Source organism: Mytilus trossulus, chromosome 7 (assembly GCF_036588685.1).
Source record: "Mytilus trossulus isolate FHL-02 chromosome 7, PNRI_Mtr1.1.1.hap1, whole genome shotgun sequence".
NCBI lineage: Eukaryota > Metazoa > Mollusca > Bivalvia > Mytilida > Mytilidae > Mytilus > Mytilus trossulus.
The window spans coordinates 32,952,076-32,976,705 of record NC_086379.1 but is presented as its reverse complement, the minus strand read 5'-3'; the positions used below and the strand labels follow the sequence as shown (position 1 = coordinate 32,976,705).

General features: G+C 37.2%; 1 protein-coding gene across 7 annotated transcripts in view; it reads right to left on the bottom strand.

Annotated features, from left to right (window-relative positions):
- Positions 1-264, bottom strand: part of LOC134724971 (probable E3 ubiquitin-protein ligase HERC4) — a 303,456-nt gene extending 303,192 nt beyond the window's left edge. For 5 of the 7 annotated variants that reach the window (XM_063588394.1, XM_063588397.1, XM_063588398.1 and 2 more), the window contains exon 1: positions 5-149. The gene's annotated coding sequence lies outside the window, so the exon portion shown is untranslated. Of the gene's footprint in view, positions 1-4 lie in introns of all 7 variants that reach the window. The other 2 variants (XM_063588396.1, XM_063588395.1) reach the window with 2 other exon arrangements.
- Positions 265-24,630: the final 24,366 nt, after the last annotated feature.

Here is a 24,630-nt window from a genome sequence, read left to right as displayed (position 1 = left end):
TTACTACAAAATGAATGGATTAATAAAGGCAAAATATGTTCGGGTTTGATATAATTTGAAGATTCTAGAAGTTAGTTTTCTCTACCATGTCTACTGTTTTTCTTTAGTTAACGATCTGGTGCCTATCTCTATTTATTCAAGAAAGGTGGTAACAACAATGAACCAGGAACCCACCCAAAAGACAAGCCATTTCGTTCGGCCTTACATCTCTTCGGCCCAAAACCTGCTAGGTCATTGTGCTGGTGAGTTCTGATACGGTACAGAGGAAGTGTGTGTGTATATACACATATATAGACACATATATATACATGTTTATATATGTTTTGTCTCTGGTGTGATTGAAGAGTTATACGACCGCAGAGTTCGAACCCTGAACAGTTTGGGCAAGTATGGACACAACATTCAAGCTTGATACAGCTCTAAATTTGGATTGCGATTAAATAGTTGACACAACATAGTTTTCTGACACAGAATGAATGTGGTCTAAGACCTTAAACTTAGAAACTTAAAAATTGGACATTTACCTATTATGGTGCAATATCCAAAATCTAAATACACGGTTAATTAGATCTAGCATATCAAAGAACCCAAAGAATTCATTTTTTGTTAAAATCAAACTAAGTTTAATTTTGGAACCTTTGGACCTTAATGTAGACCAATTTGAAAACGGGACCAAAAATTAAGAATCTACATTCACAGTTAAGATTCGGCATATTAAATAACCCCAATTATTCAATTTTTGATGAATTTTTACCCTTTTGGTCACTAATTACTAACTGTTGGGACCAAAACTCCCAAAATCAATCCTAAGCTTCCTTTAATGTCATAAACCATGTGTTAAAATTTCATAGATTTCTAATGACTTATACCTCGAATTTGACATACACAATCATCTCAGTACCAGAATCTATGACAAACGAGACGATTTTAATTTTGAAATTATCAATTTCCCCCACATTAGTAGTAATTACCAAATTCACCGTCATATGGAATATACATTTCCAAACTTATTAGGTATTCAAGAGCTTGCAGCTCCTATTCAGCTTTTGTAAAACGTCATCAGTGTCTGAGCAGAAAGTTGATGAACCAGGGGTATGTCAAAGAACGCCTCGTCCTTTTTCTAAAAAAGTTCATCGGAAGATACCCAGAACTTGTTGATAAATATTCCGTATCAACTTCACAAATAATACAAGACGGTCTTGAAGTATAGATTTTGCGTACTGACGTTGGTTATCATCTTAATAACGTGTTATAGTATTCTTTTATTTGTCTTTATTTATATTACTTGTACTGTTCAGTCAGTTTTTTAGATATTCTTTTGAAGTGACTCTTTGGTTATGAAAAACATCGTACTTTGAACGACAAAATTATTTCATTTATCAATATTACTTTTACTTATGGATCTTAACATACTATGAATGACAAAACTATTTTATTCAATTATACTTCTTTTCCTGTTAAGGGGGCTCCTGGGTATAAATGATTTTTTTTTCCTAATATAGGATTTCGATATATTTTTTCATAAATGAACTTTATCATATACTTAAAAGAAAAATGAAATAAAAAAATGGGGTCACCGTTCATTTAAGCTAAAATCTGCCTCTGGAAGAAGTATACATTTTTGTTAATGTCCTTTTTTTCTGGTGAACTAATAGGAGAAAAAGAGGAAATATCGAAATAAAAAAATAACCTAATATAAGAAATTGCTTAAATTTTACAATTATTTAGTTAATGTACAGCTTATTTGAAAACAATAATAAAAAATATAGGTCACCGATGAGTTAAAAAAATATTTCAAATTTAAGGCCAAATATGGCATTTTTGCACCAAAGGGTGTAATTTGGAGCTTTTTCAATTTTTAAAGTCATCTGGGGCCAAACCAAATCACATTTTTGGGTTGTTTTGTGTACCATATCATAAAGTAACAACTAATAGTGTAATAAATAAAATTTGTAATGAAAATATAAAGGTTTAATTTTTTGCTAAAATTTTTGTACCCACGAGCCACCTTAAGTCTGTTTTTTAAAGGCAGTGCTTTAAGGCCTGACTTTCAAGTCATGAGGTACATCTTTTCATACGCAGCGTCCAACAAATCTATGTAGGGGGTCATTTGGCCAGAAATAGATCCGGAAATGTTCAATTTTCTCCTCTCCTTTTTATGGTATTGTAACGAAAATCGGTCATAGTTTATTTATTTTGATGTGAAACTCCAGTTGTCTTTCCCTGTTAATTGTGTTTCTATATGTATATAAGTTTCTCCATAGTTGGAGCACCATCTATAACTTAAAACACCCCTAAAATTGGTATAGTCTTGATTTTCACCCCTTCAAGTATAATGGACCGTTCCATATCGTAGTTATAAGGCAGTTCAAGACAGAGAAACTTGGCTCATTACATAGATTCAGTCACGTCTCAGTCATTACAGCTGAACGGACGTGCTGGGCCAGCTCTCCTTTACCCGCTATCTTCGATGAGGGTTTACAGTTAGATATCAACGACTTTAAACTACTTAAGATGACAGAAACCAATCCATGCCGTACAGAGAGACGTAGTAGTTGGCGTACCCGCGTTAACATGCACTCCAAAACCATTGTATCATGGGGAGTGTCATGCCGATTAACGTCCGAGGGCTGTATCTTAGGCTGTTGGGTGATACGACCTTCATTTCACTGCCTCACGGCTTTGGTCCTGATAACGCTTCCTGTCATCTTTTGAACTACGTTCGAGATCATCTACCAGTACTCCATCATCGAGGCTAGCGGGCTGCCAAGCTGACCAAACTGGCCCTGAAAGCAGCCGTTAGTGAAGAAATAACATCAAAATAGTAAACAAAGAAAAAACTACTCACCAAAACCAAGATAGTAGCCTACATATTGCGACCTCCACTACTTGTTCCTGACCCATGGCACCAACATATTTAAAGCTCACCAAACGCCTTCGGGCACCGAGCCGACCGTGCGAGGGCTGAAAAGCCAGTCAAGGTCGTTAAACACTTCCATATATATGAAACTTGGCTGCTGGTGTACCAGGACAACGTTGCTGCCGGTCACTGCTGTTTGCTTGGCCAATCTTTCCTCCTGTTCCTACTTCCGGTGGCTCCGTGTTTAATAATTATTTATTTATTTTGTTTTATTTTATTTTTATTTTTATACAAAATTATTTCTATACTATTTTATTATATTTATTTTTATATTCTTTTATTATTAATTATTATTTTATTATTTTCTTACATTGTAATCTTAAAATTTTTACTTTTTTTATTCATTTATTTATCCAAATTTTTGTTTTTATTAAACTTTCTTACCATTCTAAATTATTTAAATTACCACATGGTAAAAAATATAAATTATTTAATGCCCAAAAAGGCGCAAGCCAGGGCCGACCGTGCAAGGGCTGTATAGCCAGTCAAGGTCATTAAAAACTTCCATTTGTTGTTGTGAAACTTGCCGACCGTGCAAGGGCTGTATAGCCAGTCAAGGTCGTTAAAAACTTCCATTTGTTGTTGAAACTTCGTCAGTTTTATGTGGACCGTTGAAGTGTTAACATCAGGATTAAATATTCCAACTGGTAAGTACAGTGAATTTAGTGATTCCAAAGGATATATAAATAGTGTTCGGATTTATATGTGGATATTGTAATAGTGATTGTGATACAATGTATAAAGTGAATCTGATATATGTTGTAGGGTTGTCACTGACTCAGACGTACTTATGAATATAATTATTTTCTGTGACTGTATCTTACATTAATTTGTAGGATCCTATACTATAGATAATTTAGCTGATCTGTAACAATAACATCTTCATGTCTTATATATCATGTACTGTAGTACGCCGCTAGATTAAAACTGACGTGGAAAGGTAACATATGGCCACCGAAAGCTCTTTTTTTGAGAGCCCAGGTGGTCGTGTGGTCTAGCGGGACGGCTGCAGTGCAGGCGATTTGGTGTCAAGATATCACAGTAGGATGGGTTCGAATCCCGGCGAGGGAAGAACCAAAAATTTGCGAAAGCAAATTTACAGATCTAACATTGTTGGGTTGATGTTTAGACGAGTTGTATATACATTATGTACACAGCCATGTATCACCATCATTGATGGCGATCCGATGGATACATCTGTTGTAGGGTTGTCACTGACTCAGACGTACTTATGAATATAATTATTTTCTGTGACTGTATCTTACATTAATTTGTAGGATCCTTTACTATAGATAATTTAGCTGATCTGTAACAATAACATCTTCATGTCTTATATATCATGTACTGTAGTACGTCGCTAGATTAAAACTGACGTGAAAAGGTAACATATGGCCACCGAAAGCTCTTTTTTCTGAGAGCCCAGGTGGTCGTGTGGTCTAGCGGGACGGCTGCAGTGCAGGCGATTTGGTGTCAAGATATCACAGTAGCATGGGTTCGAATCCCGGCGAGGGAAGAACCAAAAATTTGCGAAAGCAAATTTACAGATCTAACATTGTTGGGTTGATGTTTAGACGAGTTGTATATACATTATGTACACAGCCATGTATCACCATCATTGATGGCGATCCGATGGATACATCTGTTGTAGGGTTGTCACTGACTCAGACGTACTTATGAATATAATTATTTTCTGTGACTGTATCTTACATTAATTTGTAGGATCCTTTACTATAGATAATTTAGCTGATCTGTAACAATAACATCTTCATGTCTTATATATCATGTACTGTAGTACGTCGCTAGATTAAAACTGACGTGGAAAGGTAACATATGGCCATCGAAAGCTTTTTTTTTGAGAGCCCAGGTGGTCGTGTGGTCTAGCGGGACGGCTGCAGTGCAGGCGATTTTGTTTCAAGATATCACAGTAGCATGGGTTCGAATCCCTGCGAGGGAAGAACCAAAAATTTGCGAAAGCAAATTTACAGATCTAACATTGTTGGGTTGATGTTTAGACGAGTTGTATATACATTATGTACACAGCCATGTATCACCATCATTGATGGCGATCCGATGGATACATCTGTTGTAGGGTTGTCACTGACTCAGACGTACTTATGAATATAATTATTTTCTGTGACTGTATCTTACATTAATTTGTAGGATCCTTTACTATAGATAATTTAGCTGATCTGTAACAATAACATCTTCATGTCTTATATATCATGTACTGTAGTACGTCGCTAGATTAAAACTGACGTGGAAAGGTAACATATGGCCACCGAAAGCTCTTTTTTTGAGAGCCCAGGTGGTCGTGTGGTCTAGCGGGACGGCTGCAGTGCAGGCGATTTGGTTTCAAGATATCACAGTAGCATGGGTTCGAATCCCGGCGAGGGAAGAACCAAAAATTTGCGAAAGCAAATTTACAGATCTAACATTGTTGGGTTGATGTTTAGACGAGTTGTATATACATTATGTACACAGCCATGTATCACCATCATTGATGGCGATCCGATGGATACATCTGTTGTAGGGTTGTCACTGACTCAGACGTACTTATGAATATAATTATTTTCTGTGACTGTATCTTACATTAATTTGTAGGATCCTTTACTATAGATAATTTAGCTGATCTGTAACAATAACATCTTCATGTCTTATATATCATGTACTGTAATACGCCGCTAGATTAAAACTGACGTGGAAAGGTAACATATGGCCACCGAAAGCTCTTTTTTTAGAGCCCAGGTGGTCGTGTGGTCTAGCGGGACGGCTGCAGTGCAGACGATTTGGTTTCAAGATATCACAGTAGCATGGGTTCGAATCCCGGCGAGGGAAGAACCAAAAATTTGCGAAAGCAAATTTACAGATCTAACATTGTTGGGTTGATGTTTAGACGAGTTGTATATACATTATGTACACAGCCATGTATCACCATCATTGATGGCGATCCGATGGATACATCTGTTGTAGGGTTGTCACTGACTCAGACGTACTTATGAATATAATTATTTTCTGTGACTGTATCTTACATTAATTTGTAGGATCCTTTACTATAGATAATTTAGCTGATCTGTAACAATAACATCTTCATGTCTTATATATCATGTACTGTAGTACGCCGCTAGATTAAAACTGACGTGGAAAGGTAACATATGGCCACCGAAGGCTCTTTTTTTGAGAGCCCAGGTGGTCGTGTGGTCTAGGGGGACGGCTGCAGTGCAGGCGATTTTGGTGTCAAGATATCACAGTAGGATGGGTTCGAATCCCGGCGAGGGAAGAACCAAAAATTTGCGAAAGCAAATTTACAGATCTAACATTGTTGGGTTGATGTTTAGACGAGTTGTATATACATTATGTACACAGCCATGTATCACCATCATTGATGGCGATCCGATGGATACATCTGTTGTAGGGTTGTCACTGACTCAGACGTACTTATGAATATAATTATTTTCTGTGACTGTATCTTACATTAATTTGTAGGATCCTTTACTATAGATAATTTAGCTGATCTGTAACAATAACATCTTCATGTCTTATATATCATGTACTGTAGTACGTCGCTAGATTAAAACGGACGTGAAAAGGTAACATATGGCCACCGAAAGCTCTTTTTTCTGAGAGCCCAGGTGGTCGTGTGGTCTAGCGGGACGGCTGCAGTGCAGGCGATTTGGTGTCAAGATATCACAGTAGCATGGGTTCGAATCCCGGCGAGGGAAGAACCAAAAATTTGCAAAAGCAAATTTACAGATCTAACATTGTTGGGTTGATGTTTAGACGAGTTGTATATACATTATGTACACAGCCATGTATCACCATCATTGATGGCGATCCGATGGATACATCTGTTGTAGGGTTGTCACTGACTCAGACGTACTTATGAATATAATTATTTTCTGTGACTGTATCTTACATTAATTTGTAGGATCCTTTACTATAGATAATTTAGCTGATCTGTAACAATAACATCTTCATGTCTTATATATCATGTACTGTAGTACGTCGCTAGATTAAAACTGACGTGGAAAGGTAACATATGGCCATCGAAAGCTTTTTTTTTGAGAGCCCAGGTGGTCGTGTGGTCTAGCGGGACGGCTGCAGTGCAGGCGATTTGGTTTCAAGATATCACAGTAGCATGGGTTCGAATCCCGGCGAGGGAAGAACCAAAAATTTGCGAAAGCAAATTTACAGATCTAACATTGTTGGGTTGATGTTTAGACGAGTTGTATATACATTATGTACACAGCCATGTATCACCATCATTGATGGCGATCCGATGGATACATCTGTTGTAGGGTTGTCACTGACTCAGACGTACTTATGAATATAATTATTTTCTGTGACTGTATCTTACATTAATTTGTAGGATCCTTTACTATAGATAATTTAGCTGATCTGTAACAATAACATCTTCATGTCTTATATATCATGTACTGTAGTACGCCGCTAGATTAAAACTGACGTGAAAAGGTAACATATGGCCACCGAAAGCTCTTTTTTGAGAGCCCAGGTGGTCGTGTGGTCTAGCGGGACGGCTGCAGTGCAGGCGATTTGGTGTCAAGATATCACAGTAGCATGGTTCGAATCCCGGCGAGGGAAGAACCAAAAATTTGCGAAAGCAAATTTACAGATCTAACATTGTTGGGTTGATGTTTAGACGAGTTGTATATACATTATGTACACAGCCATGTATCACCATCATTGATGGCGATCCGATGGATACATCTGTTGTAGGGTTGTCACTGACTCAGACGTACTTATGAATATAATTATTTTCTGTGACTGTATCTTACATTAATTTGTAGGATCCTTTACTATAGATAATTTAGCTGATCTGTAACAATAACATCTTCATGTCTTATATATCATGTACTGTAGTACGTCGCTAGATTAAAACTGACGTGGAAAGGTAACATATGGCCACCGAAAGCTCTTTTTTTGAGAGCCCAGGTGGTCGTGTGGTCTAGCGGGACGGCTGCGGTGCAGGCGATTTGGTTTCAAGATATCACAGTAGCATGGGTTCGAATCCCGGCGAGGGAAGAACCAAAAATTTGCGAAAGCAAATTTACAGATCTAACATTGTTGGGTTGATGTTTAGACGAGTTGTATATACATTATGTACACAGCCATGTATCACCATCATTGATGGCGATCCGATGGATACATCTGTTGTAGGGTTGTCACTGACTCAGACGTACTTATGAAAATAATTATTTTATGTGACTGTATCTTACATTAATTTGTAGGATCCTTTACTATAGATAATTTAGCTGATCTGTAACAATAACATCTTCATGTCTTATATATCATGTACTGTAGTACGCCGCTAGATTAAAACTGACGTGAAAAGGTAACATATGGCCACCGAAAGCTCTTTTTTTGAGAGCCCAGGTGGTCGTGTGGTCTAGCGGGACGGCTGCAGTGCAGGCGATTTGGTGTCAAGATATCACAGTAGCATGGGTTCGAATCCCGGCGAGGGAAGAACCAAAAATTTGCGAAAGCAAATTTACAGATCTAACATTGTTGGGTTGATGTTTAGACGAGTTGTATACACATTATGTACACAGCCATGTATCACCATCATTGATGGTGATCCGATGGATACATCTGTTGTAGGGTTGTCACTGACTCAGACGTACTTATGAATATAATTATTTTATGTGACTGTATCTTACATTAATTTGTAGGATCCTTTACTATAGATAATTTAGCTGATCTGTAACAATAACATCTTCATGTCTTATATATCATGTACTGTAGTACGCCGCTAGATTAAAACTGACGTGGAAAGGTAACATATGGCCACCGAAAGCTCTTTTTTTGAGAGCCCAGGTGGTCGTGTGGTCTAGCGGGACGGCTGCAGTGCAGGCGATTTGGTGTCAAGATATCACAGTAGGATGGGTTCGAATCCCGGCGAGGGAAGAACCAAAAATTTGCGAAAGCAAATTTACAGATCTAACATTGTTGGGTTGATGTTTAGACGAGTTGTATATACATTATGTACACAGCCATGTATCACCATCATTGATGGAGATCCGATGGATACATCTGTTGTAGGGTTGTCACTGACTCAGACGTACTTATGAATATAATTATTTTCTGTGACTGTATCTTACATTAATTTGTAGGATCCTTTACTATAGATAATTTAGCTGATCTGTAACAATAACATCTTCATGTCTTATATATCATGTACTGTAGTACGTCGCTAGATTAAAACTGACGTGAAAAGGTAACATATGGCCACCGAAAGCTCTTTTTTCTGAGAGCCCAGGTGGTCGTGTGGTCTAGCGGGACGGCTGCAGTGCAGGCGATTTGGTGTCAAGATATCACAGTAGCATGGGTTCGAATCCCGGCGAGGGAAGAACCAAAAATTTGCGAAAGCAAATTTACAGATCTAACATTGTTGGGTTGATGTTTAGACGAGTTGTATATACATTATGTACACAGCCATGTATCACCATCATTGATGGCGATCCGATGGATACATCTGTTGTAGGGTTGTCACTGACTCAGACGTACTTATGAATATAATTATTTTCTGTGACTGTATCTTACATTAATTTGTAGGATCCTTTACTATAGATAATTTAGCTGATCTGTAACAATAACATCTTCATGTCTTATATATCATGTACTGTAGTACGTCGCTAGATTAAAACTGACGTGGAAAGGTAACATATGGCCATCGAAAGCTTTTTTTTTGAGAGCCCAGGTGGTCGTGTGGTCTAGCGGGACGGCTGCAGTGCAGGCGATTTGGTTTCAAGATATCACAGTAGCATGGGTTCGAATCCCGGCGAGGGAAGAACCAAAAATTTGCAAAAGCAAATTTACAGATCTAACATTGTTGGGTTGATGTTTAGACGAGTTGTATATACATTATGTACACAGCCATGTATCACCATCATTGATGGCGATCCGATGGATACATCTGTTGTAGGGTTGTCACTGACTCAGACGTACTTATGAATATAATTATTTTCTGTGACTGTATCTTACATTAATTTGTAGGATCCTTTACTATAGATAATTTAGCTGATCTGTAACAATAACATCTTCATGTCTTATATATCATGTACTGTAGTACGCCGCTAGATTAAAACTGACGTGAAAAGGTAACATATGGCCACCGAAAGCTCTTTTTTTGAGAGCCCAGGTGGTCGTGTGGTCTAGCGGGACAGCTGCAGTGCAGGCGATTTGGTGTCAAGATATCACAGTAGCATGGGTTCAAATCCCGGCGAGGGAAGAACCAAAAATTTGCGAAAGCAAATTTACAGATCTAACATTGTTGGGTTGATGTTTAGACGAGTTGTATATACATTATGTACACAGCCATGTATCACCATCATTGATGGCGATCCGATGGATACATCTGTTGTAGGGTTGTCACTGACTCAGACGTACTTATGAATATAATTATTTTCTGTGACTGTATCTTACATTAATTTGTAGGATCCTTTACTATAGATAATTTAGCTGATCTGTAACAATAACATCTTCATGTCTTATATATCATGTACTGTAGTACGTTGCTAGATTAAAACTGACGTGGAAAGGTAACATATGGCCACCGAAAGCTCTTTTTTTGAGAGCCCAGGTGGTCGTGTGGTCTAGCGGGACGGCTGCAGTGCAGGCGATTTGGTTTCAAGATATCACAGTAGCATGGGTTCGAATCCCGGCGAGGGAAGAACCAAAAATTTGCGAAAGCAAATTTACAGATCTAACATTGTTGGGTTGATGTTTAGACGAGTTGTATATACATTATGTACACAGCCATGTATCACCATCATTGATGGCGATCCGATGGATACATCTGTTGTAGGGTTGTCACTGACTCAGACGTACTTATGAATATAATTATTTTATGTGACTGTATCTTACATTAATTTGTAGGATCCTTTACTATAGATAATTTAGCTGATCTGTAACAATAACATCTTCATGTCTTATATATCATGTACTGTAGTACGCCGCTAGATTAAAACTGACGTGGAAAGGTAACATATGGCCACCGAAAGCTCTTTTTTTGAGAGCCCAGGTGGTCGTGTGGTCTAGCGGGACGGCTGCAGTGCAGGCGATTTGGTTTCAAGATATCACAGTAGCATGGGTTCGAATCCCGGCGAGGGAAGAACCAAAAATTTGCGAAAGCAAATTTACAGATCTAACATTGTTGGGTTGATGTTTAGACGAGTTGTATATACATTATGTACACAGCCATGTATCACCATCATTGATGGCGATCCGATGGATACATCTGTTGTAGGGTTGTCACTGACTCAGACGTACTTATGAATATAATTATTTTCTGTGACTCTATCTTACATTAATTTGTAGGATCCTTTACTATAGATAATTTAGCTGATCTGTAACAATAACATCTTCATGTCTTATATATCATGTACTGTAGTACGTCGCTAGATTAAAACTGACGTGGAAAGGTAACATATGGCCACCGAAAGCTCTTTTTTTGAGAGCCCAGGTGGTCGTGTGGTCTAGCGGGACGGCTGCAGTGCAGGCGATTTGGTTTCAAGATATCACAGTAGCATGGGTTCGAATCCCGGCGAGGGAAGAACCAAAAATTTGCGAAAGCAAATTTACAGATCTAACATTGTTGGGTTGATGTTTAGACGAGTTGTATATACATTATGTACACAGCCATGTATCACCATCATTGATGGCGATCCGATGGATACATCTGTTGTAGGGTTGTCACTGACTCAGACGTACTTATGAATATAATTATTTTCTGTGACTGTATCTTACATTAATTTGTAGGATCCTTTACTATAGATAATTTAGCTGATCTGTAACAATAACATCTTCATGTCTTATATATCATGTACGGTAGTACGTCGCTAGATTAAAACTGACGTGGAAAGGTAACATATGGCCACCGAAAGCTCTTTTTTTGAGAGCCCAGGTGGTCGTGTGGTCTAGCGGGACGGCTGCAGTGCAGGCGATTTGGTTTCAAGATATCACAGTAGCATGGGTTCGAATCCCGGCGAGGGAAGAACCAAAAATTTGCGAAAGCAAATTTACAGATCTAACATTGTTGGGTTGATGTTTAGACGAGTTGTATATACATTATGTACACAGCCATGTATCACCATCATTGATGGCGATCCGATGGATACATCTGTTGTAGGGTTGTCACTGACTCAGACGTACTTATGAATATAATTATTTTATGTGACTGTATCTTACATTAATTTGTAGGATCCTTTACTATAGATAATTTAGCTGATCTGTAACAATAACATCTTCATGTCTTATATATCATGTACTGTAGTACGCCGCTAGATTAAAACTGACGTGAAAAGGTAACATATGGCCACCGAAAGCTCTTTTTTTGAGAGCCCAGGTGGTCGTGTGGTCTAGCGGGACGGCTGCAGTGCAGGCGATTTGGTTTCAAGATATCACAGTAGCATGGGTTCGAATCCCAGCGAGGGAAGAACCAAAAATTTGCGAAAGCAAATTTACAGATCTAACATTGTTGGGTTGATGTGTAGACGAGTTGTATATACATTATGTACACAGCCATGTATCACCATCATTGATGGCGATCCGATGGATACATCTGTTGTAGGGTTGTCACTGACTCAGACGTACTTATGAATATAATTATTTTCTGTGACTGTATCTTACATTAATTTGTAGGATCCTTTACTATAGATAATTTAGCTGATCTGTAACAATAACATCTTCATGTCTTATATATCATGTACTGTAGTACGCCGCTAGATTAAAACTGACGTGAAAAGGTAACATATGGCCACCGAAAGCTCTTTTTTTGAGAGCCCAGGTGGTCGTGTGGTCTAGCGGGACGGCTGCAGTGCAGGCGATTTGGTGTCAAGATATCACAGTAGCATGGGTTCGAATCCCGGCGAGGGAAGAACCAAAAATTTGCGAAAGCAAATTTACAGATCTAACATTGTTAGGTTGATGTTTAGACGAGTTGTATATATGTTCCGGACCATATGAGTATCTGGACCATACGCGTATGGTCATGACCATATGGGTATATACTCATATGGTCCGACCATACGCGTATGGTCGGACCGTACGCGTATGGTCGGGGTAATCAAGACGTATACTTTTAAACTCTTCATTAGGTGTGACTTTACTGGATGTTACGTCACTAAAATGTAATTTTTTCATATATTAAAAAAAACTTATAAAAAACATTTTTAAACAGTTAATATTACTTACTATTTGTAAGTACAATTATAAGAAGATGTCAAAACATATTGTAAAAGGAATGTTATTGTTTAAAGTAGGTGATATCATCGGCAATGTTCATTATATTTTTTAAAGATCAAGATATTTTTTATAAGTAAAATATTAAAATTGTATGTTTCTTTATTTTTTCTATTCTTTATTTCTATACTTCTATTTTAATCTTAATTATAAGACCGGTAAAATATCATGTAAGTGCCATGCAATAGCTACTGCCTTTATTTAATTTGATCTGTGATATTCATTTTACGATATTGGAGATCTAAAGTTTCTTAAAAACACCGTAGACACATCGGAATTGTCCGAGTCGATATCAGTGCACGCAGCCAAAACAAGCAATCGCAGAAAAGCTACATGTATGGTACCGTTTGAATGTCATTCTAAATATACAAAAACATACACGAATACAATTAGCGATAAAAACTAAGATCAACTGGCTGTGGCATCAATATTTAATGTTTATGTAGCTTTTGAAATGTAAAATTAATACGTATTATTTCTATTGTATGTTTGAAAAAATACCTATATGGTCCAAATACTCATATGGTCCGGCCCGTTAATATCCAACCGAGTATAATACTCATATGGTCCGACCATACGCGTACGGTCGGACCATACGCGTATGGTCGGACCATATGAGTATACGCATATGGTCATGACCATACGCGTATGGTCCAAATACTCATATGGTCCGAAACATATACATTATGTACACAGCCATGTATCACCATCATTGATGGCGATCCGATGGATACATCTGTTGTAGGGTTGTCACTGACTCAGACGTACTTATGAATATAATTATTTTCTGTGACTGTATCTTACATTAATTTGAAGGATCCTTTACTATAGATAATTTAGCTGATCTGTAACAATAACATCTTCATGTCTTATATATCATGTACTGTAGTACGCCGCTAGATTAAAACTGACGTGAAAAGGTAACATATGGCCACCGAAAGCTCTTTTTTGAGAGCCCAGGTGGTCGTGTGGTCTAGCGGGACGGCTGCAGTGCAGGCGATTTGGTGTCAAGATATCACAGTAGCATGGGTTCGAATCGCGGCGAGGGAAGAACCAAAAATTTGCGAAAGCAAATTTACAGATCTAACATTGTTGGGTTGATGTTTAGACGAGTTGTATATACATTATGTACACAGCCATGTATCACCATCATTGATGGTGATCCGATGGATACATCTGTTGTAGGGTTGTCACTGACTCAGACGTACTTATGAATATAATTATTTTCTGTGACTGTATCTTACATTAATTTGTAGGATCCTTTACTATAGATAATTTAGCTGATCTGTAACAATAACATCTTCATGTCTTATATATCATGTACTGTAGTACGCCGCTAGATTAAAACTGACGTGGAAAGGTAACATATGGCCACCGAAAGCTCTTTTTTTGAGAGCCCAGGTGGTCGTGTGGTCTAGCGGGACGGCTGCAGTGCAGGCGATTTGGTGTCAAGATATCACAGTTGCATGGGTTCGAATCCCGGCGAGGGAAGAACCAAAAATTTGCGAAAGCAAATTTACAGATCTAACATTGTTGGGTTGATGTTTAGACGAGTTGTATATACATTATGTACACAGCCATGTATCACCATCATTGATGGCGATCCGATGGATACATCTGTTGTAGGGTTGTCACTGACTCAGACGTACTTATGAATATAATTATTTTCTGTGACTGTATCTTACATTAATTTGTAGGATCCTTTACTATAGATAATTTAGCTGATCTGTAACAATAACATCTTCATGTCTTATATATCATGTACTGTAGTACGCCGCTAGATTAAAACTGACGTGGAAAGGTAACATATGGCCACCGAAAGCTCTTTTTTGAGAGCCCAGGTGGTCGTGTGGTCTAGCGGGACGGCTGCAGTGCAGGCGATTTGGTGTCAAGATATCACAGTAGCATGGGTTCGAATCCCGGCGAGGGAAGAACCAAAAATTTGCGAAAGCAAATTTACAGATCTAACATTGTTGGGTTGATGTTTAGACGAGTTGTATATACATTATGTACACAGCCATGTATCACCATCATTGATGGCGATCCGATGGATACATCTGTTGTAGGGTTGTCACTGACTCAGACGTACTTATGAATATAATTATTTTCTGTGACTGTATCTTACATTAATTTGTAGGATCCTTTACTATAGATAATTTAGCTGATCTGTAACAATAACATCTTCATGTCTTATATATCATGTACTGTAGTACGTCGCTAGATTAAAACTGACGTGGAAAGGTAACATATGGCCACCGAAAGCTCTTTTTTTGAGAGCCCAGGTGGTCGTGTGGTCTAGCGGGACGGCTGCAGTGCAGGCGATTTGGTTTCAAGATATCACAGTAGCATGGGTTCGAATCCCGGCGAGGGAAGAACCAAAAATTTGCGAAAGCAAATTTACAGATCTAACATTGTTGGGTTGATGTTTAGACGAGTTGTATATACATTATGTACACAGCCATGTATCACCATCATTGATGGCGATCCGATGGATACATCTGTTGTAGGGTTGTCACTGACTCAGACGTACTTATGAATATAATTATTTTATGTGACTGTATCTTACATTAATTTGTAGGATCCTTTACTATAGATAATTTAGCTGATCTGTAACAATAACATCTTCATGTCTTATATATCATGTACTGTAGTACGCCGCTAGATTAAAACTGACGTGGAAAGGTAACATATGGCCACCGAAAGCTCTTTTTTTGAGAGCCCAGGTGGTCGTGTGGTCTAGCGGGACGGCTGCAGTGCAGGCGATTTGGTTTCAAGATATCACAGTAGCATGGGTTCGAATCCCGGCGAGGGAAGAACCAAAAATTTGCGAAAGCAAATTTACAGATCTAACATTGTTGGGTTGATGTTTAGACGAGTTGTATATACATTATGTACACAGCCATGTATCACCATCATTGATGGCGATCCGATGGATACATCTGTTGTAGGGTTGTCACTGACTCAGACGTACTTATGAATATAATTATTTTCTGTGACTCTATCTTACATTAATTTGTAGGATCCTTTACTATAGATAATTTAGCTGATCTGTAACAATAACATCTTCATGTCTTATATATCATGTACTGTAGTACGTCGCTAGATTAAAACTGACGTGGAAAGGTAACATATGGCCACCGAAAGCTCTTTTTTTGAGAGCCCAGGTGGTCGTGTGGTCTAGCGGGACGGCTGCAGTGCAGGCGATTTGGTTTCAAGATATCACAGTAGCATGGGTTCGAATCCCGGCGAGGGAAGAACCAAAAATTTGCGAAAGCAAATTTACAGATCTAACATTGTTGGGTTGATGTTTAGACGAGTTGTATATACATTATGTACACAGCCATGTATCACCATCATTGATGGCGATCCGATGGATACATCTGTTGTAGGGTTGTCACTGACTCAGACGTACTTATGAATATAATTATTTTCTGTGACTGTATCTTACATTAATTTGTAGGATCCTTTACTATAGATAATTTAGCTGATCTGTAACAATAACATCTTCATGTCTTATATATCATGTACGGTAGTACGTCGCTAGATTAAAACTGACGTGGAAAGGTAACATATGGCCACCGAAAGCTCTTTTTTTGAGAGCCCAGGTGGTCGTGTGGTCTAGCGGGACGGCTGCAGTGCAGGCGATTTGGTTTCAAGATATCACAGTAGCATGGGTTCGAATCCCGGCGAGGGAAGAACCAAATATTTGCGAAAGCAAATTTACAGATCTAACATTGTTGGGTTGATGTTTAGACGAGTTGTATATACATTATGTACACAGCCATGTATCACCATCATTGATGGCGATCCGATGGATACATCTGTTGTAGGGTTGTCACTGACTCAGACGTACTTATGAATATAATTATTTTATGTGACTGTATCTTACATTAATTTGTAGGATCCTTTACTATAGATAATTTAGCTGATCTGTAACAATAACATCTTCATGTCTTATATATCATGTACTGTAGTACGCCGCTAGATTAAAACTGACGTGAAAAGGTAACATATGGCCACCGAAAGCTCTTTTTTTGAGAGCCCAGGTGGTCGTGTGGTCTAGCGGGACGGCTGCAGTGCAGGCGATTTGGTTTCAAGATATCACAGTAGCATGGGTTCGAATCCCAGCGAGGGAAGAACCAAAAATTTGCGAAAGCAAATTTACAGATCTAACATTGTTGGGTTGATGTTTAGACGAGTTGTATATACATTATGTACACAGCCATGTATCACCATCATTGATGGCGATCCGATGGATACATCTGTTGTAGGGTTGTCACTGACTCAGACGTACTTATGAATATAATTATTTTCTGTGACTGTATCTTACATTAATTTGTAGGATCCTTTACTATAGATAATTTAGCTGATCTGTAACAATAACATCTTCATGTCTTATATATCATGTACTGTAGTACGCCGCTAGATTAAAACTGACGTGAAAAGGTAACATATGGCCACCGAAAGCTCTTTTTTTGAGAGCCCAGGTGGTCGTGTGGTCTAGCGGGACGGCTGCAGTGCAGGCGATTTGGTGTCAAGATATCACAGTAGCATGGGTTCGAATCCCGGCGAGGGAAGAACCAAAAATTTGCGAAAGCAAATTTACAGATCTAACATTGTTAGGTTGATGTTTAGACGAGTTGTATATATGTTCCGGACCATATGAGTATCTGGACCATACGCGTATGGTCATGACCATATGGGTATATACTCATATGGTCCGACCATACGCGTATGGTCGGACCGTACGCGTATGGTCGGGGTAATCAAGACGTATACTTTTAAACTCTTCATTAGGTGTGACTTTACTGGATGTTACGTCACTAAAATGTAATTTTTTCATATATTAAAAAAAACTTATAAAAAACATTTTTAAACAGTTAATATTACTTACTATTTGTAAGTACAATTATAAGAAGATGTCAAAACATATTGTAAAAGGAATGTTATTGTTTAAAGTAGGTGATATCATCGGCAATGTTCATTATATTTTTTAAAGATCAAGATATTTTTTATAAGTAAAATATTAAAATTGTATGTTTCTTTATTTTTTCTATTCTTTATTTCTATACTTCTATGTTAATCTTAATTATAAGACCGGTAAAATATCATGTAAGTGCCATGCAATAGCTACTGCCTTTATTTAATTTGATCTGTGATATTCATTTTACGATATTGGAGATCTAAAGTTTCTTAAAAACACCGTAGACACATCGGAATTGTCCGAGTCGATATCAGTGCACGCAGCCAAAACAAGCAATCGCAGAAAAGCTACATGTATGGTACCGTTTGAATGTCATTCTAAATATACAAAAACATACACGAATACAATTAGCGATAAAAACTAAGATCAACTGGCTGTGGCATCAATATTTAATGTTTATGTAGCTTTTGAAATGTAAAATTAATACGTATTATTTCTATTGTATGTTTGAAAAAATACCTATATGGTCCAAATACTCATATGGTCCGGCCCGTTAATATCCAACCGAGTATAATACTCATATGGTCCGACCATACGCGTACGGTCGGACCATACGCGTATGGTCGGACCATATGAGTATACGCATATGGTCATGACCATACGCGTATGGTCCAAATACTCATATGGTCCGAAACATATACATTATGTACACAGCCATGTATCACCATCATTGATGGCGATCCGATGGATACATCTGTTGTAGGGTTGTCACTGACTCAGACGTACTTATGAATATAATTATTTTCTGTGACTGTATCTTACATTAATTTGAAGGATCCTTTACTATAGATAATTTAGCTGATCTGTAACAATAACATCTTCATGTCTTATATATCATGTACTGTAGTACGCCGCTAGATTAAAACTGACGTGAAAAGGTAACATATGGCCACCGAAAGCTCTTTTTTGAGAGCCCAGGTGGTCGTGTGGTCTAGCGGGACGGCTGCAGTGCAGGCGATTTGGTGTCAAGATATCACAGTAGCATGGGTTCGAATCCCGGCGAGGGAAGAACCAAAAATTTGCGAAAGCAAATTTACAGATCTAACATTGTTGGGTTGATGTTTAGACGAGTTGTATATACATTATGTACACAGCCATGTATCACCATCATTGATGGTGATCCGATGGATACATCTGTTGTAGGGTTGTCACTGACTCAGACGTACTTATGAATATAATTATTTTCTGTGACTGTATCTTACATTAATTTGTAGGATCCTTTACTATAGATAATTTAGCTGATCTGTAACAATAACATCTTCATGTCTTATATATCATGTACTGTAGTACGCCGCTAGATTAAAACTGACGTGGAAAGGTAACATATGGCCACCGAAAGCTCTTTTTTTGAGAGCCCAGGTGGTCGTGTGGTCTAGCGGGACGGCTGCAGTGCAGGCGATTTGGTGTCAAGATATCACAGTTGCATGGGTTCGAATCCCGGCGAGGGAAGAACCAAAAATTTGCGAAAGCAAATTTACAGATCTAACATTGTTGGGTTGATGTTTAGACGAGTTGTATATACATTATGTACACAGCCATGTATCACCATCATTGATGGCGATCCGATGGATACATCTGTTGTAGGGTTGTCACTGACTCAGACGTACTTATGAATATAATTATTTTCTGTGACTGTATCTTACATTAATTTGTAGGATCCTTTACTATAGATAATTTAGCTGATCTGTAACAATAACATCTTCATGTCTTATATATCATGTACTGTAGTACGCCGCTAGATTAAAACTGACGTGGAAAGGTAACATATGGCCACCGAAAGCTCTTTTTTGAGAGCCCAGGTGGTCGTGTGGTCTAGCGGGACGGCTGCAGTGCAGGCGATTTGGTGTCAAGATATCACAGTAGCATGGGTTCGAATCCCGGCGAGGGAAGAACCAAAAATTTGCGAAAGCAAATTTACAGATCTAACATAGTTGGGTTGATGTTTAGACGAGTTGTATATACATTATGTACACAGCCATGTATCACCATCATTGATGGCGATCCGATGGATACATCTGTTGTAGGGTTGTCACTGACTCAGACGTACTTATGAATATAATTATGTTCTGTGACTGTATCTTACATTAATTTGTAGGATCCTTTACTATAGATAATTTAGCTGATCTGTAACAATAACATCTTCATGTCTTATATATCATGTACTGTAGTACGCCGCTAGATTAAAACTGACGTGGAAAGGTAACATATGGCCACCGTAAGCTCTTTTTTTGAGAGCCCAGGTGGTCGTGTGGTCTAGCGGGACGGCTGCAGTGCAGGCGATTTGGTGTCAAGATATCACAGTAGCATGGGTTCGAATCCCGGCGAGGGAAGAACCAAAAATTTGCGAAAGCAAATTTACAGATCTAACATTGTTGGGTTGATGTTTAGACGAGTTGTATATATATATATATATATATATATATATAAGTGGTTATTGTATTAATGAGAATGCAAGGTGTATACTTGCTGGTGTTGCAAGTTGTACTATGTGGAAGTGTGAATATTTCATAGATTTGTTTTAATGAAAATACAACGTGTATACTTGCTGGTGTTGCAAGTTGTACTATGTGGAAGTGTGAATACTTCATAGATTTGTATTATTGAGAATACAAGGTGTTTACTTGCTGGTGTTGCAAGTTGTAATATTGTGGAAGTGTATTCGTAAAAGTGCACTGTGTTAAACCTTACCAGTTGATAATATTAATTGTGTGTGAACTCAAGAAGATAGTTAGTGCGTGAGTTCAGCTGTGTTTATATGTATATTCCTTGTGAATTGAGGGATTTGTGCATGTGTAAATGTGTCATTGTGTTATTGTGGTTAGTTGCAGATTAACAGGGTGATATTAAATATTGGTGGACGTTGTAAATAGAAGTTGTATATATGTGATTTTGTGTTCATACGTTTTGTGTGATACGTACTTGATGCATGTTGCCAAGTAATCTCATTAAAGCCTACCAACCATCAAGATCTCTTAGATCGGAAAATGCCATGCAGCTGATACAACCTCGTGTACGCACCAAAACCTATGGTGAAAGACGCTTCGACAAAGCTACTGCGAGCCTCTGGAACAATCTTCCTAACCATCTAAGACATGAACACTCAATCGAACTTTTTAAGAAAAATTTGAAAACCCATTATTTTAGACTCGCTTTTAGTGATTACATGTTACTTATTTTATACTGACAATGACTGTTTAACTTTGTTCTTTTCGTTGTAGTATAATATGCCTTTTAATTATGATAATTATTTTTTTTTTTAATGTTTCAAAATTTTATTTCATTCTTATTGCATTGATTGTTTTAATGTTTAACACCTTTTTTATTTTAACTGCATTGATTGTTTTATGTTAAGCGCTTAGAGTAATTTTTAATTAGATAATGCGCTATATAAATATTGTAAATAATAATAAAAATAATAATAATCTGTTGGTGACAATGTGAAATAAAGGGCCGTTTGCATGTTGCATAGTAATATGTAAGTGACATTGTGAATAAATCGGTCTGATACATGTTGCATAGTGATTGCATAGTGACATTGTATATATATTCTGTTATGATACAGTGTGTTTATGCATTGTGAATGAGTTAATTACTTCACCTTGCATTTTGATTTATGTGCATTGTGCTGTATATATAATTTTTGTTGTGAATCAATTTTAGAATGTGTTAATTGTTTTGAATAGGACAACTGGTTGTGGTGAAAAATTGAGTTGAACACTTGAAATCCTGATTTATTCAGATACGGATCAATTGATCGTCCGGTTACATGTTACAGTATGATATGGTTTTTGTTTCTTTCATTAATATTGGGAAATAAAGAAACGATCAGTGTGTATTGTTCGTTTTAAAAAACTTTTTATTAATGTGTATTTTGCATTATAAGCAGTAAAGTAAACCTGATTACAAACTATCATTATTTGTATTCCGTGTGGAAAGAGGTCGGGTCAATTTCGAGTGTTATCTGACATCTAAAGATGTTTTAATCAGTTCAGAAGTTGATATAACAATGAAAGGTCGACTGAACATGATTAATATTGCATTTTCTATAATTCAAAGCGGAATTCGGTTTATGATTGAGAAATCGTAAGCGTTTTCAATTTCATTAGTTATGTATGTTGTCTACGTATTTTCCGATTTGTATTTTCCTGGTTCCCGCTACTACCTTCCGGGCATTAGCTATTTGATATATGTGTAACATTACGATCGGGTACCAGTCTATCTACGCGTGCATGTGTATATGACTCAGTTGACAAGAGCAGTACGTACTACGTTGCTGTTGGGAGAATTTTGATTAAACTCTTAATGCTCATAGAATAAGAAATATAATCTTAACTGAATGTATCTCCTTCTGAATAATTTATTGCAATATAATGTAACGGAGGGGTCGGCGACGACACCTTCCGGGACGTGTAGCGGCCAGTACTTCGCCCCTATTCGACCATTGGTATACCTGATATCAGATTATGGCTGAACAACAGACAATGAATCAAACGAAACTATATTTTATTCACAAATGTACAATAATTGCATGTATTAAACAAAGTCGGATATAAACAGGAGTCAGAAAACTTTCTAAACTGAAGTTCAAAAATAGAATAATTTCAAAGGTAAAATGAAAATGAAGTGTTCCCAGAGTTAGTCTTAAAAGTAAAGTAAATTTGCTTCGCGTTGTGTTTTATAGTAGTGAAATTTGTACCACAAAGGGGGTGACTAACTCTGGCGATCTGCACCGAAGTGGTGGCTAACTCTTAACTCAAGTGAACTGATACAGTCCGGCGAGTATTTGGAGGCCTGTGCAAGGCCGACTCCGACTGAATATCAAATGATATTCTAAACTTGTCATTAAACAGGGTAACTTTAACTGAAACGGTACTGAAGAAAAGTTGAATAAATAAATATTCATAAAACATTATAAAAACATCGAAAGTTAAATACTAAAACAGTTAAATTAACAATCCTTACTGTTATCTTACTATGTTTAAATCAAATTAAACTTAAATTAAACATTTAAATACTAAATAATTAATCTGTCCAAATTAAGGGGAATTAACCTAGGCAAATCAAGGCACATCTATTACATTCATCCCCCCTTAGGACAAATATTAAAGAAATTAATATTTGGGAAAAAATTATTTAAAATAGATGTGTTGAAAACAATAAACAATATAAAACAATGCAAACAAAATGTCAATTAATGTCACAAACATGTCAAATAAACACACGGCCCAACCATCGGGAAAGTTCCACACGGTATAAACGTCCAGGAATAGGCGGTAAACACAGTTTATAAAGTACAATAATCCATAGCATATATATCCAACGGTAAATGGACACAGCATATGTACAGCATTCCACAAATAGTCCTTAAAACGGAAACGGAATGTAAATACAGCTAATCTGCATGGTTCAAGTTGTACCAGGTATAGTCCACCAATTGTTGATCTCACAAAAAACACTTTTAACATGTGTTTTCGGGTTCTTGAAGTCCATCGTTGTACCAGGTTTTGTCCACCATTGTAGATCTCACATAATCACGTTAAACATGTGATTCCGGGTTCAAGATGATCAAACGTTGTACCAAAAGTGAGAAAGGTGTTCTCGATACAAGAACGGCTTACTATATCAGCTGGTTGTCTTCGCACATAAACTAACTGCCACTCAATAGATTTCTGCCATGACTTTAAAAAGTCACAAAAGGAATACCATAACCCAATGAAACAAATTTATAACAATAAAACTTGTTCAGAGAGGTTAAAAATCCAAATAAATGAGCAAACTCATAAATAAAACTATTCCAACAAGAAACTAAGCTACAATCTAAACAAACCAACATCTAAAGAAAACACAATCTAATCAAACAACGTTTTTGAGGGTGGTTTCGATAACAAAACCGGCTCATTAACGTGACCAAGAAAAACAACAAATCCAAAAACTTTGAAACCATACCTATTAAACAATAATATAAACTGACAAAAAAGTAAAATACTAAATATACAAATTAAAACAAATAAAACATATTATATGAAAACTTTAACTGGCTTATCCTTCCAACAAGAAAAATCATCCATGCTAGAAATCAAATAATCAGATAAAGAACTATGCAAATCAGATGGAAATAAACTTTGAACTCTTTTGACAACTTTGCAAGATTTTTTCACATTCTTATGAACTGAAGTAGAACTTTTTTCTGGTTCAACAACATGAACGGAATTGACACGTTTACAAACTTTATTGGGACAATAAGCTCTGATATGTCCAACTCCCAAACAATTAAAACATTTTTTAACTTTAAACTTCCTATAAACCAGTTTTTTAAGAACTTTGACAATTTGATCAAAACCAGACTTCAAACAACTTAAATCTAAACTTTCTTCACTTTCCTCAATTTCACATTCAACAGGTTCAACTGTCAACTTAAAAGACTCAAACTCTGTAGCCAAAAATATAGCATCATCAAAAGTTGCAGGAT